This window comes from Mastomys coucha, unplaced genomic scaffold, assembly GCF_008632895.1.
Source record: "Mastomys coucha isolate ucsf_1 unplaced genomic scaffold, UCSF_Mcou_1 pScaffold22, whole genome shotgun sequence".
Classification (NCBI taxonomy): Eukaryota; Metazoa; Chordata; class Mammalia; order Rodentia; family Muridae; genus Mastomys; species Mastomys coucha.
Genome location: NW_022196905.1, coordinates 83,439,203 through 83,453,505, shown reverse-complemented (window position 1 = coordinate 83,453,505; position 14,303 = coordinate 83,439,203).

Sequence of the window (14,303 nt, the reverse complement as noted above, 5' to 3'; positions counted from 1 at the left end):
ATAGTATACTAAGGGATGCCAACTACCTATTACAGCTCTAACAGCAGGCAAACAGTGACCAACACCGCTAAATGTAAAAGGACATCCATCAAACAATGGTACAGCTATAGGCTATCATATAATTGTAAAGCTTTTTACTGCTACCTAGTCTGTGTTAAATTGCCTTAGAATCATTATCCTTTACTTATTTTAAGCTTCTCCACCCTCCTTTCAGACAGAAGCTCTCTGTGTAGCTCTGGATGGCCTGGAATACACAGAAATTTCTCCATCTTTACCGCCCAAGGGCTGGGATTAAACTCATATGCCATACCATGCCCTCCTACTGTGCTCCCTTCTCATCCATGAAACAATCTCTGTCTTTTCTCCTGGCAGCACAACCTCAGTAGATCAGTAGTATAGAGAGCAGTATACTATTGTATAGACACAGCTAGAACAGGGCAGAGCCATGAAGGACACCTGTTTGTTCATACTGCTGAGGAATATACATTTTGTACCATCTTCTTTCATATTCGCAACACAAGATAGCATCAGAAAGTAAGAACTGGATGGAACCATCTTACCATTCACTTCAAAACCAGTAGGTAATGTAAGAAAAGCCATTTGTGTGTGTGTGTGTGTATGTATGTGTGTGTGTGTGTGTGTGTGTGTGTGTGTGACTTAAGCCAGCATTTGACATGCTAACTAACTTCCACATTGAAGCAATATGTTCACCAAATGACCATTTTCTCACTATAGGGCTAAAATCTATTTTATCTTTTAAAAATAGCTGAGTTAAACCTATGCCTAACAAAACAGTCCTATTCTCTCTTATCTTTACTTTAGCTCCTTATTTTGATAAGCTCACATTGGCAATTACATTTAATTTAAAATCCAAGGTCACTTTACACCATTTTATACCTGGACATGCAACTCTCACACATGGGCAGATACAGGGGCTATCTATCTAAAAGTGTTTTTCTAAACTGGTTTCTTGGAAAAGGAGACAGAAGAGTAACATTAGAAAGTCAACGCTGTCCCTCACTAGGCCCTCACATATTTATTACTCATACGACTAGAGAAGCCCTGTGGACTCTGTAGCAAGACAAATGTGTGGATTTGCTGATGTCATGTCAGTGGGACTTGTCCCAGCTTCCTCTATGACTCAGGAAACTGCTCTTGCATCAGTATGTCTAAACTCCACTTCGATTCATATCTGCCTCACTTTATGCAATACCATGTAATGTTTATTAGATGACTTTGTGGTTTTTACGGTTCTAAAGTCCTCTCTTTAAAACCTCAAGGGCCCTGGCTCACTAAGTAAAACTATCTTCATATGTTAAGAAGGGCAAGAGGATAGGTAAAAGTCAAAAGAAAAAAATGTTTTAAAAATTCATTCATGCCAAAGTGAAAAACTATGTGTATATATATATATATGTATATATATATATACATATATATATATATACACACACACACATATATATGTAGGTGTATATATATATATGTATATATGTGTACATAGGTATATATATGTGTGTGTATATATATATGTATATATATATATATATATATATAGTCAGAGAGAAGCATTCTTTTTTTTTAATTTTTTTTTTTGTCCATTTCAGTCTTTTCCTAATTCTCTAGTGCTCACACCATCAGGCTGCCATCATCCCCCATCTCCACCCCTTATCTATGTTCCTTTTGATGACTAAATTTATAACTGACATCACATTCTATGTCATAGAGCAGAAATGTAGCATTTACAAGTTTCCATTCATATGTGACCTTCTTCCGTATGGAAACAGCTGGCCTCTGAATTGCCACCATTATGACTAACACAATTCCCACCAAGATTAAACTGTGGATTTGTATATTTTGGGGTGGCTTAGGAAAATTTCATTGTGGTTTCCTTTCCTAAGAGTGTTGCACATTGAGATATATTCTGTCCTTTATCTTGATGGATTCTCTGCTTTTTCATGACACAGTTCCCAGTGTTTGAAAACAGAGCCTTTCCTATTCCAGGCAAGGATCCCTTCATCTGGCCTTCACTTAGACTCCTCATACCCAGCTCACATCCTCCAGTGTGTCAACATCTTTGAAATACAATGCAGAGAACTTAAGGGCTCTTGACAGTGACCATCCTCGATCCAGAAAGGATACTTGGAGAATATCAAATCCATGTCTTTTCATCATTTTTAGTATATTTTAAACTCGAGGTCAACTCAATTTCCACATCTTCTTGTAGGGTAGATTTCTTTCCTATTCTTTCCTATATTTCTCTTTTAATTTTAGATGTAGGACTTTTTATTTCTTTGAAAGTTCAACTTATTTTAGCTTCCAATTCCTGGTTGTTAAAAACAATCCTAAATCTTGGATTTGTTTATTTATTTATGCTTTAAGTGTGTGTGTGTGTGTTTGTGTGTGTGTGTGTGTGTGTGTGTGAGAGAGAGAGAGAGAGAGAGGGAGAGAGAGAGCAAGGAATCAGCTTCTGATGACATTTCTTAGGTGCTATCAACTTTGATTTTGAGACAAGGTTTCTCATTGGCATGGTACTCAGAGTAAGCCAGGCTGGCTGGCCAGTAGGCCCCAGTATCCCCCATCCTTTCCTCCCTACTTCTGAGTGTGTCCTCATGCCCAGATTTTTTTTCTGTATCATACAAAGTGCCTTTATTTTTCTAATTAATTATTTTATTTATTTACATCCCAAATGTTGCCTCCTCCCAGAGTTCTCCACCCCGTTTACCCCTTGCCTCTGAGAAGGTTCCTTGAAGAGGTCTCCCTTCTCTGGGGCATCAAGTCTCTACAGGACTAGGCACATCCTCTCTCACTGGCACCAGGCAAGGCAGTCAGCACTCTGCTGGCTATGTGCCACCCACGCCCAACTTTTTACATACTGCCAATGATGGAAATCAGGACCCTGCCTACATGACCATCACTTTACCAACTGAGCTATGTCCCCAGCTCTTGCACTTTTTATTTTTGATGGCAACATTTTCCCTAACCCTGAGAATAAGTTTCTTCTAACTATAGGATACTATCTAGTTAAGGGCTCATTCCAATTAAATTGAAAATTAACAGATGGCTAAAGCCATACTATGGAATTGTCCTTTAGCAACTCTGTGTTCTGTGCTAGTGAGATGACTTAACAGGTTGAGGATCTTAGCACCAAGCCTGATGACCTGAGTTCAGTCATGAGAACCCACATGATAGAATCAACTTCTACACGTTGTTCTTTGACATCTACACACATGCTATGATACCCAAATATGTGATACATGGTAAAAAGGACTCCATGGTCTTAGAGTTTCTAATTCTCTTCAAAAAAGTCATTTGGTCTTTATGTATATGTAAGCAAAAATAAAGAAACAAAAACTATCAATCAATTTTCTGTCAAGACTTTATATGAATCTCTCTCTCTCTCTCTCTCTCTCTCTCTCTCTCTCTCTCTCTCTCTCTCTCTCTCTCTCTCTCTCTCTCTCTCTCTCTCTCTCTCTGTGTGTGTGTGTGTGTGTGTGTGTGTGTGTGTGTGTGTGTGTGTGTGCTATTGAGGATTGGCTATCATACACAGGCATCTTGCCTGCCATTGAATTATACCCCGAGACGCAATAGTACTTTGAAACATGTTATCTGGTATTTTTTCCATGTATACTTACCTACCCTTTAAGTGGAACTTTTATGGGTACACTGTTTTATTACTATAACTTCCATTAGTAGTGTATCTTGTCTATTTCTTGCCCATTTCCCTAAAACATGATCTAATACATATGTATTTTATCTTTGCTACACACAGTGTTACACTGTGTGAATATATATGGTGCTTTACCCACTATCTAATTGCTATTGAAAAATTGTATTGATTTTGTTGTATACCTACCAGTCTCCCCATAATAAATACTCTCTCTGGCTATTCTGACAGGCTCACATGCATCAAGTGGCTCCAACAAGAAAGGTAGTGCAATGTCCTTTCTAGGAACTTGTAGTATTGCAAAGGCTCTAGTCTACACACTAACCTTGAGTACCTTCTCTCTGCTCTATTTCTACTTCCGACATTTAAAAAGTAGAGAATTCCAGTAAGAACATGTATAGGCATTGGGCCTTATGTATCCTCCAAAGGTCTGTACACTAAATGCAAGGCCCCCAATCTAAGCCACAGTTAAGAGCTCTCTGTCTGTTTCTGCTTCCATTTCTGTCTCTCTGTCTTTCTCTCTCTCTCTCTCTCTCTCTCTCTCTCTCTCTCTCTCTCTCTCTCTCTCTCTCTCTCTCTCTCTCTCTCTCTCTCTCTCTCTGTGTGTGTGTGTGTGTGTGTGTGTGAACTTAGGTCACTGGAACTGTGCCTTTGGTTGTGATCCCTGGCTGTGATGGTTGTGATGGAAGGATCACCTGGATCACCTTCACTGTCATGCATTCCCATAGCAACGCATGACCTGGTAAGGGCCACAGCAATGGGACCAAGTAATTATGGACCCAAGGCTCTTGTCATTCTTAGATTATGGTTTGCTTCATCTGATAGTGGAGAAGGACAACTTTGTACTTAGCTCTGTAACTTTTGTGCCTTGGTAGTGTTTGTCACAGAACAGCCCTCAGCCCTCAGTGACTAAGTACTTTGGTACATTAGCTTCTGTCATGTCATGTCATATTATGCCAGTAGGGGACACCAGCATGCACATTGTCAGTGACTGCACCACTGCATTGTGTCATGGTTCTCTACCATCACCTGAAGTTCAAAGGCACCTCACAATATTCGTCCCTTATTTTATTAGAAATTTGTTAGGACTTTGAGATTTCCACAGATGTTTATTTTTATGTTCAAGGAAATCTTAACATAGTAGTGAATATTCTAAGTTTCATATTAATGATTATGAAAATCTTACATCAAATTAAAATGCTATGCTTTTTAGGATAGGATTCATACTTAACACACTCTCAAGAATTCTGATATACATTTAGGCATGGTAAATCCCCAGATTTTCAGAGAAGAGTCTCTGATTTCACAGTACTAGGGCTACTTTTGGTTAGCGATGGCTTCCCCTTGTTTGTGTTTTCTGTTGTTTGCTTTCTATAAAATCACTCCCCATCATTCTTTTCACAGAGGCTCTGTTCCCTAGTGACTTGCCCAGCTGCCACTGTTCTTAGGGGTCCTTCACTCCTCTCCAGTTACTGTCCTCATCACAGAGCTCCTTCCCTTAGAAGTAGGTGAGATGCCCACATTGTCCTCAGCTGACAGTCATTGTGCAATGAGGGAAGTGTGACTTAGCATCAGTAGTCACCATACTTTAAATTTTGTTCTTTTCATGAACATCGCATAAAGGCCAGTTACAACTTAACCCTTGAGGCTTGAGAATCCTTAAAGGGGCAGGACTGAGCAAGGATACCCTGTGAGTAAGTGTATTCAGTGCACTTTCAATGTGTGGTGATTTCCACTTATACAGGGTTCACCAGGACAAGCCCAAAGGAAGTTGTGCATGCTTTTGTTGTAGTCTCTGTTTAACTGGGTCCTGGTTTTTGTTGTTTATAAAGGAGGCCTGCTTTCTTGATCAAGGTTCAGAGACACATGTGAGGGTTGGTGTGTGGCCCTTGGTGTGAGAACTGGTGTCTGGCTCTGGATGTGAGGGTCGGTGTGTGGTACTGCAGATGTGGAAGAGTAGTTTTGGGTCTTAGAACTAAATTGAGAGATGGGGGAAAAAAAACTCAGATTTCTGACCTTTCTGCCTCTCCTTTCCAAGCTCTGGGATGATAGACAGGTCCTGCTACACTCTGTTTCTTAGCTTTAGGAGTTGAATCTCCTCAAGCAAACTTTGCATTCTGTATTATCCTCTATATGATAGCTATTAATCACTTGAACTTCATTAGAAAAATCACTTTACTTTTCTACTGGATACTACTGTCCTCTGCCAACAAGTTGCACCACGAAGAGTGACTTTTTACCTTGCAGTTTGAACTTTCCAGATGGAGTGCTTCTATTTTTGACTACATCCTTAGTATATTGTACAAACCCAGAAATGAGTAGGCAGGCCGTTAAGCAAAAACTGGAAGCTTGATATTTTTATATAGAAAACTCACCCTCTGCCTGTTAAGACAACACTCCATTGTATTGGTTTTCAAAATAAAAGTAAAGAGAAGAAAAGATAGTTTTGTGTCAAAAGTTCTGTAGATCAAGTATTTGAAATACAAACATACTTGTTCTAAAAAGTATGTATTTTAAAATAGGTTTAAGTGACTTTATTTTTTTCATTTAAATTTTTTTAATTAGAAATTTTCTTTATTAACATTTCAAATGTTATCCCCCTTTCCTGGTTTCCCCTCCAAAAACCCCCTATTCCATCCACCTTCAAGCTGCTCAACAACACACCCAATCCTACTTCCCTGTCCTGGCATTCCCCTACACTGGGACATTGAGCCTTCAGGACCAAGGGTCTCTCCTCCCACTGATGTCCAACAAGGCAATCCTCTGCTACATATGTGGCTGGAGCCATGGGTCTCTCCATGTGAACTCTTTTGTTGGTGGTTTAGTCCCTGGAGGTTCTGGGTGGTTCATCTTGTTGTTCCTCCTATGGAGCTGCAGAACCCTTCAGCTCCTTTGGTCCTTTCTCTACCTGCTCCATTGGGGACCCTTTGCTCAGTCCAATGGTTGGCTGAGAGCATCCACTTCTGTATTTGTCAGGCACTGGCAGAGCCTCTTAGAACACAGCCATATCAGGCTCCTGACAGCCAGCACTTGTTGGGATCCACAATAGTGTCTGGGTTTGGTAACTGTTTATGGGACGGATACCAAGGTGGGGCAGTTTTGGAGAGCCTTTACTTCAGTCTCTGCTCAACACTTTGTCTATGTATCTCCTCCCTTGGGTATTTTGTTCCCACATCTAAGAAGGACCGAAGTATTCACACTTTGGTCTTCCTTCTTCTTGAGCCTCATGTAGTTTGTGAATTGTATCTTGGGTTATTCCGAGTTTCTGGGCTAATATATCCTGGGCTAATATACCCTTATCAGTGAGTACATACCATGTATATTTTTTGGTGATTTGGTTACCTCACTCGGGATGATATTTTCTAGTTCCACCCATTTGCCTAAGAATTTCATAAAGTCATTGTTTTTAGTAGCTGAGTAGTATTCCATTGTGTAAATGTACCACATATTCTGAATCCATTCCTTTGTTGAGGGACATCTGGGTTGTTTCCAGCTTCAATAATTCTGGAAATTATGTATACAGCTGCTAAGAACATGATGGAGCATGTATCCTTATTACATGTTGGAGCATCTTCTGGGTATATGCCCAGGAGTGGTATTGCTGGGCCCTCAGGTAGTATGATGTCAAATTTTCTGAGAAACTGCCAGACTGATTTCCAGAGTGGTTGCAATCCTACCAGCAACTGAGGAGAGTCCCTCTTTCTCCACAACTTCTCCAGCATCTGCTGTCACCTGAGTCTTTTATCCTAGCCATTCTGACTGGTGTGAGTTGGAATCTGAGGGTTGTTTTGATTTGCATTTCCCAAGTATGACTAACTATGTTGAACATTTCTTTAGGTGCTTCACACCCATTTGGTATTTCTCAGTTGAGAATTCCTTGTGTAACTCTGTACCCCATTTTTTAATAGGGTTATTTGATTCTCTGGAGTATAACTTCTTGGGTTCTTTGTATATATTGGATATTAGTTCTCTATCAGATGTAGGGTTGGTAAAGATCTTTTCCCAATCTGTTGGTTGCCATTTTGTCCTATTGACAGTGTCTTTTGCCTTGCAGAATCTTTGTAATTTTATGAGGTACCATTTGTCAATTCTTGATTTTAGAGCATAAGATATTCTGTTCAGGAAATTTTCCCCTATGCCCATATGCTCAAAGCTCTTCCTCAGTTTCTCTTCTATTAGTTTCAATGTATCTGGATTTATGTGGCTGTCCTTAATTCACTTGGACTTGAGCTTTGTACAAAGAGATAAGGATGGATCGATTTTCATTCTTCTACATGCTGACCTCAGGTTGAACTAGCACCATTTTTTTCACTGGATAGTTTTAGCTCCTCTGTCAAAGATCAAGTAACCATAGGTGTGTGGGTTCATTTCTGGGTCTTCAATTCTGTGCCATTGATCTATCTGCCTGTCTCTGTACCAATATCATGCAGTTTTTATCACTACTGCTCTGTAATACAGCTTGAGGCCAAGAATGGTGATTCCCCCAGAAATTCTTTTATTGTTGAAAATAGTTTTTACTATCATGGTTTTTTTGTTATTCCAAATGAATTTGCAAATTACTATTTCTAACTCTATAAAGAATTGAGTTGGAATTTTGATGGGGATTGCATTGAATCTGTAGATTGCTTTCGGCAAGGTGGCCATTTTTACTATATTAATCTTGTCAATCCATGAGCCTGAGAGATCTTTCCATCTTCTGAGGTCTTCTTTGATTTCTTTCTTCAGGGACTTGAAGTTCTTTCATACAGATTTTTCACTTGCTTGGTTAGAGCCGCACTAAGGTATTTTATATTATTTATGACTATTGTGAAGGGTGTTTTTTCCATAATTTCTTTCTCAGTCTGTTTATCCTTTAAGTAGAGGAAGGCCACTGATTTGTTTGAGATAATTTTATATCCAGCCACTTTGCTGAAGTTGTTTATCAGCTCTAGGAGTTCTCTGGTGGAATTTTTGGGATCAATTAAGTATACTATCATATCATCTGCAAATAGGGATATTTTGACTTCTTTCTTTCCAATTGGTATCCCTTTGATTTCCTTTTGTTGTCTAACTGCTCTGGCTAGGACTTTGAGTACTATATTGAATAGGTAGGGAGAGAGTTGGCCACCTTGTCTAGTCCCTGATTTTAGTGGGTCTCCTTCAAGTTTCTCTCCATTTCTTTTGATGTTGGCTACTGGTTTGCTATGTATTGCTTTTACTGTGTTTAGGTATGGGCCTTGGATTCCTGATCTTTCCAAGACTTTTATCATGAAGGGGTGTTAAATTTTGTCAAATGTTTTTTCAGCATCTAATTAAATGATCATGCTCTTTTTTTCTTTCAGTTTGTTTAGTAGTGGATTACATTAGTGGATTTCCTTATATTGAACTGTTCCTGCATCCCTGAATTCCTGGGATGAAGCCTACTTGATCATGATGAATGATCATTTTGATATGTTCTTGGATTTGGCTTGTGAGGATTTTACTGAGTATTTTTGTATCAATATTCATAAGGGAAATTGCTCTGAAGTTCTCTTTCTTTCTTGGGCCTTTGTGTGGTTTGGGTATAAGCATAATTGTGGTTTCATGGAATGAATTAGGTAGTGTTCCTTCTGTTTGTATTTTGTGGAATAGTTTGAATAGTATTGGTATTAGGTCTTCTTTGAAGGTCTGATAGAACTCTGCACTAAAACCATCTGCTCCTGGGCTTTTCTTTGGTTGGGAGACTATTAATGGATGGATTCCATTTCTTTAGGGTTATGGAACTGTTTAGATCATTTATCTGATCTTGATTTAACTTTGGTACCTAGTATCTGTCTAGAAAATTGTCCATTTCATCCACATTTTCCAGTTTTGTTGAGTATAGGCTTTTGTAGTAGGATCTAATGTTTTGGTTTTTGTTTTTTTTTTTTTTTTTTTTTTTTTTTTTGTATTTCCTTTGTTTCTGTTGTTCTGTCTCCCTTTTCATTTCTGATTTTGTTAATTTGGATACTGTCTCTGTGCCCTCTGGTTAGTCTGGCTAAGGTTTTATCTATCTTGTTGATTTTCTCAAATAAGCAGCTCCTGGTTTGGTTGATTCTTCCTATAGTTCTTTTTGTTTCTATTTTGTTGCAGGAATTATTAATAAAATGAATCCACCAGCAGACTCCCTTTCCCACCATGCCATGTTCTAGAGCTTTCAGATGTGCTGTCAAGCTGCTAGTGTATGCTTTCTCCAGTTTCTTTTTGGAGGCACTCAGAGCTATGAGTTTTCCTCTTAGCCCTGCTTTCAATGTGTCCCATAATTTTGGGTATTTTGTGGCTCCATTTTCATTGAATTCTAAAAGCCTTTAATTTCTTCCTTTATTTCTTCCTTGACCAAGTTATCATTGAGTAGAGTGTTATTCAGCTTCCATGTGTATGTGGGCTTTCTATTGTTTTGGTTGTTATTAGAGATCAGCCTTAGTCCACGGTGATCTGATAGGATTCATGGGATTATTTTAGTCTTCTTGTATCTATTGAGGCGTTTAGTGACTGATTATATGGCCGATTTTGGAAAATGTACCATGAGGTGCTGAGAAAAAGGTGTATTTTTTTGTTTTAGGATAAAATGTTCTAAAGATATCTTTCAAATCCATTTAGTTAATAACTTCTGTTAGCTTCACTGTTCTCTGTTTACTTTCTGTTTCCATTATCTGTCCATTGATGAGAATGAGGTGTTGAAGTCTCCCACTATTATTGTGTGGGGTGTGATGTGTAGTTTGAGTTTTAGTAATGTTTCTTTTATGAATGTGGGTGCCCTTGCATTTGGAGCATACATGTTTAGAATTGAGAATTCATCTTGGTAAATTTTTCCTTTGACCAGTATGAAGTGTCCTCCCTTATCTTTTTTTGAAAACTTTTGGTTGAAAATTGATTTTATTCAATATTAGAATGGCTACCCCAGCTTGTTTCCTGGGACCATTTGCTTGGAAAATTGTTTTCCAGCCTTTTACTCTGAGGTAGTGTCTGCCTTTGTCACTGAGGTATATTTCCTGTATGCAGCAAAATGTTTATGTATCCAGTGTGCTAGTTGATGTCTTTTTCCTGGGGAATTGAGTTCATTGATATTAAGAAGAGATATTAAGGAAAAGTGATTGTTGTTTCCTGATATTTTTGTTACTTGAGGTGGAATTATGTTTATGTGGTTATCTTCTTTTTGGCTTGTTAAAAGAAGATTAAAATATATTATTTTCTTGCTTTTTCTAATGTAGTTTCTCTCATTTTGTCGGAGTTTTCCATTTACTTTCCTTTGTATGGCTGGATTTGTGGAAAGATATTGTGTAAATTTGGTTTTGTCATATAATATCTTGGTTTCTCTATCTATGGTTATTGAGAGTTTTGCTGTGTACAGTACCCTGGGCTGGCATTTCTGTTCTCTTAGGGTCTGTATTACATTTGCCCAGGATCTTCTAGCTTTCTTAGTCTCTGGTGAGAAATCTGGTGTAATTCTGATTGGCCTGCCTTTATATGTTACTTGACCTTTTTCCTTAACTGCTTTCAATATTCTTTCTTTGTTTTGTGCTTTTGGTGTTTTGATTATTATGTGACAGGAGGAATTTCTTTTCTGGTCCAATCTATTTGGAGTTCTGTAGGCTTCTTGTATGTTCATGAGCATCTCTTTCTTTAGGTTAGGGAAATTTTCTTCTATAATTTTGTTGAAGATATTTACTGGCCCTTTAAGTTGGAGGCCTTCACTCTCTTCTATACCTATTATTGTTAGGTTTGGTCTTCTCACTGCATCCTGGATTTCCTGGATATTTTGGGTTAGGAGCTCTTTGCATTTTGTATTTTCTTTGACTTTGTGTCAATGTTTTCTATGGTATCTTCTGCCCCTGAGATTCTCTCTTCTGTCTCTTTTATTCTGTTGGTTATGTTTGCATCTATGACTCCTTATCTCTTTCCTAGGTTTTCTATCTCGAGTTCTCTCCCTTTGTGATTTCCTTATTGTTTCTATTTCAATTTTTAGATCTTGGATGGTTTTGGTCAATTCATTCACCTATTTGGTTGTGTTTTCCTCTAATTCTTTAAAGGATTTTTGTGTTTCCTTTTTAAGGGCTTCTACCTGTTTACCTGTGTTCTCCTGTATTTCTTTAAGGTAGTTATTTATGTCCTTCTTAAAATCCTGTATCCTATGAGCTCCTGGCCAGTCCTGCTTTGGACAGTTATTGGAGAAAAAAGTGGAGATCTCACCTCTTAGCTTAGGAGTGCGAGCACTCCTCGGAGATCATCTCTTTCCTGGTGGGCTTTTATGTACAGAGGGCTGTGGAATAGCCTTAGCTCCCAGGTTCAGATGGAGACCACAAACATACTGTCAAGAATATACTCATAGCCTTCACAGAATTTTCCAGAGAGGTTTCTCTGATTTTCAGATTCTTGAGACTCTCTTCTTCCATTAGTACTTTTTATGAGAGACATGCAGTAAATATTCCAAAAGGCAGAAAACTGCATGTATTTGCTCAATTGGGGAATTACCATGATTTCAGTTCCTCAAGACTTTAAGGGCACTTTGCAGCTGCCATTTGGTTCTGAGCTCTTCCACTCATCATAACATTCACAGTACTTTGAGGCATAGTCCTAAGTTTATGCTTTGATGCTACAAGTAATAAATGGAGAGGCTATCTTTCCTGTGAGATTACAATTCCCTAGTAGTATAGTAACTTATTGGTGCATTATTTGAGTCTTTCAGTTTGTTGCCTTATTGGTTTGAAACTTTGAAAAGTAGCTTGCTCAACCAATAAAAAGTTCAGGATAAATAGTGTGATCAGAAATAGAAATTGGAGGTTGTAGGGCAGAAATGTTGATTGATGGCTTTTTTGTCAATGAGAGAAAAGAATTAAAGAATGTTAAATATACAAATATAAGATACCACCATGATATATATTGAGATTAAAATAGCATTTGCTAGTTTGACTTAATTATAATAAGAATATTAATAGCTAACATTTTCAGCAATCCTGTAGGTATTTCTTCCTAGCAACATCTCATTGTGGATAATGTTACTGAGAATAATTTATAAATGAGGAAACAGGCTGACGACATTGTGGTGAGTAGTCAAGTTGACATGATCTAGAATTGCCAAGGAATGTCATCTTATTGCAAGATTTTCTAATCATTGGTCTGGGGGGTATGCCTGTGGGAGGTTATCTTTATTGCAATACTCCCACTGTAGGTGTCATCATTCCTTAGGCAGGATATTTTGGACAGTATTAAAAAATGGAGAAAGCTAGCATGAGTACTAGCAGGGATGACTACGCTTTACTTTACCATGGTTGCAATGTGACTGGGTGCTTCTGGTTTCTGCCACTCTGACTTCCCCTCAGCAATGTCTATAATTTGGAACTGTGAGCCAAACAATCCTCTCTTTACCTTCCTCAGGGTGTTTTATCATTGCAACAGTCTTGTAAGTTAATGCCTCTCTTTGGGACCTGCATAGTAATTGAGTCCTTTAGGGGAGTTTTAATTACATATAAAAGTGGTGCATATTTCAGCTCTATATTTTAGTAACAGTTCTATGGAAAAGGCCTTCAGAAGTTACATGAACGGGTTGTATTCAAAGAAGATACCAAGCTGTAAAGAATGAAGCCTTAGGTCACTATCTCTGGTTGTCACTGACTAGAGTTCAATGAAAGAACCAATGTGGGACTTGTTTATACTTTTAAAAGGGGTATTTATAAGTCAAGAAGTATTGTGCTAAACACAAAAGAACAGAAACGAGTGTGGCTTTATAAAAGAAATGAATTCTAGGATCCTTCTGCCAAGAGATGTTAGTATGATCTCATTAACCACTGCAGATCTGTCTTCAGTTAAAACCCACAAATAAATACCCTTCAATGTGGTTAGAAGAAGCAAGTGACTTCTTGAGATTAAGAGCAAAACATCTTAACCAGGAAAATATTGTCACTAGTCTTCAGCTCTTATGGCCATATCCAGGATTTCTATGGAAGCAAAAGAACAAAACAGTGATGTAGTCCAGCCTTTGTGCCAAGTTACACACACAAGGCCCATAGGGTGGCCACCCCACCTCCACTTCTCTGCTAAGTGGCTGTTAAAAGATCAAAACCACAGAGACACTCATCAGCCTCCAAAAGAGTGTTCATTAATGAATTCATGTATTTATTTATTCTTTCACTTAATCCTCAAATATTTGAAGAGTCTAGCTACCTAGAAATTGTCTCCTGGGGGCACAGCCAGTTCTCAGGGAGAACTAGGTAAGATGTTTGATCTGGTGTTTTTCCAGTAAGAGCCATCTAAAAAGGTTTCCTTTTTTTTTTTTTTTAATTGTTTTTAAGAAGGAAAACTTCTGAACTTTGAGGAATATCAGCAAATTTATTTGGTTAATAATATGAGCCAGACTATTTCTCAAGGTGCTTCTAGGTTGGCTGTGTCTTAAACCATATGGTTCTGTGTTGAATCACTGCAATGAGTCTCAACTCCAGGGTTCTGAAACTCATATTTTTAAAGGTCATATTTTTCTTCACCTAATCAAGGCTTTGTATTTAGTCTTTAACGCAGATACTGAAAAGAGTTTAGACTCCTGAGTGAAATGAAGCAGGGAAATAAAAGAAAGAAATTTTAAAATGGTTATTAGTGCAGAAGTCTGGAATACAGGAAGAACAACCCACATTCCACAAGGAACTCAAGA